General features: G+C 37.6%; 1 pseudogene; it reads right to left on the bottom strand.

Moving 5' to 3' along the window:
• Positions 1-452: 452 nt before the first annotated feature.
• LOC131005135 (cytosolic sulfotransferase 17-like) lies at positions 453-1537 on the bottom strand (annotated as a pseudogene).
• Positions 1538-1785: the final 248 nt, after the last annotated feature.

Below are 1785 nucleotides of genomic sequence, written 5' to 3'. Positions count from 1 at the left end.
AGCATAAAATAATACTCCTTCCATCCGTCCTCCGTATTTTTACAAACTTTATCTTTTTATACGTCCTTGTAATTACTTACACTATTTAATTTATCCATAATCTAACACTATTTTTAACGTGAAACCATCTCTTTATTATCAATATTTCAAATAATTTTTTATTAAAATTTGTATCATGATTATGCATATATATATATATATATATATATATATATATATATATATATATATATATATGAGGGACGGAGGAAATATTGTTTCCCACTATAATGTGCATATACAATAAATACCAAGGAATTAATTGTACGATAGAACTAGCCAAAATAATTTATGGAGGCATGTGATTGAACATAGAAGGTTTTGTAGCTCGGCCTCCAAATGAGTAAAATAACTTGGAGTGATGATAATCATTTATTCAACATTATTCCGACGTTTAAATAGAAGAAAGCAACTTTTGAAGTGATAGTCATTCATATATTTTGTCCCTTGTTCTATACCTACGACCTGTTAATAAATTAGCAAACATGTGATAGAAAAACAAACTTGATAGAAAAAAGAGACATAAAGTGGAGTTAAATCATATCCCAATCCCATACATGAACCACAAGGAATGAAATCTGTGTTTAGTGAGTGTGTCAATACGTTGAATAGACGCATGACTAAGATAGTTTTTGTGATCTCCAACCTTTCCTTTTCTAAAGAATGAATTATACGGCAACGGAAACCATGTCGGCGATTCCTCAGACTTATTGACAGCATGGCTACTTAGAACCTCGATGCTACAATTCTTGACAATCTCTTCCACTTGATCATCTTCTTGAAATGGAGATCCTATGAAATCACCCAATTTCTTGACATAACCATGAGGATCTTCCATCATCTCCTCGAACGTGAGGAACATGACATTCTGGGGCCTTCTCATGCTGAGCTCCCTGTACCCAATCACATGATCGTAGTAGGGCCCGCATGGGAAGACTCCGGAGCAGAACTTATCGGTGGCTTCATCTAGAGACCACGACTCATCTGGCTTGCCGATGTTCCACCGATTCACGAAATGCCACGTGGAGATGAGGGTGTGCGTCAGGTAAACAACCTTGCATTCACACGAATCTAGGGTTTTGGAGAGGAGCTGGTAAGGGATGTGCGTGCCGCGGCTGAGGGCGAGGAGGACTGCGCGAACAATTGGACTTCCAAGAAGGGTACGAGTTCGTGGGGGTGTTGGAAGGCCAAGTGATGTTTGGATGAGCGGTTGATGATTGAGTAGAGGAGAGATTTGAGCCACGTTGTGCCTGATTTGGGAAATGTGACTAAGATCACATCGCTAGGGAGAGGGTTGAAATTGTTGATCACTCTTTTGATTGGCTTGATGAATTGAGGCATATACCAAAACCCTCCCACATAATCATCTCCCCACCATTTTTCTTTTGGGAGAGATGATATATCCATGTCTGGATCAAGCTTCTCCATCAAAGGTGCAAAATGCTACTGGAATAATTGGGAGAGATAGAGAGAGGGGGGATAAGGATGATCAAATTAACACAAGCATATTGTGAAATATATATATCGGCGGATGGCTGTATTCGACAGCTGTTTCAATTATCCATACCCAAACACTAATTAAAAATATTAGTCACGGACGCTTCAAAACAAAAATATTTTCTTTTACTTAGGGGGGTGTATTAGTTCAAGACTTATGTAGATTTTAAAAGTCCGTGAATTTTAAAAGTCTACAGAATTCTCACGGATTTTTCATGATTATGAATGAATTCTTGATTGGATTTTTAA

Source organism: Salvia miltiorrhiza, chromosome 1, assembly GCF_028751815.1.
Source record: "Salvia miltiorrhiza cultivar Shanhuang (shh) chromosome 1, IMPLAD_Smil_shh, whole genome shotgun sequence".
In the NCBI taxonomy this organism is placed as follows: Eukaryota; Viridiplantae; Streptophyta; class Magnoliopsida; order Lamiales; family Lamiaceae; genus Salvia; species Salvia miltiorrhiza.
This window is presented reverse-complemented; position numbering and strand designations above follow the sequence as displayed.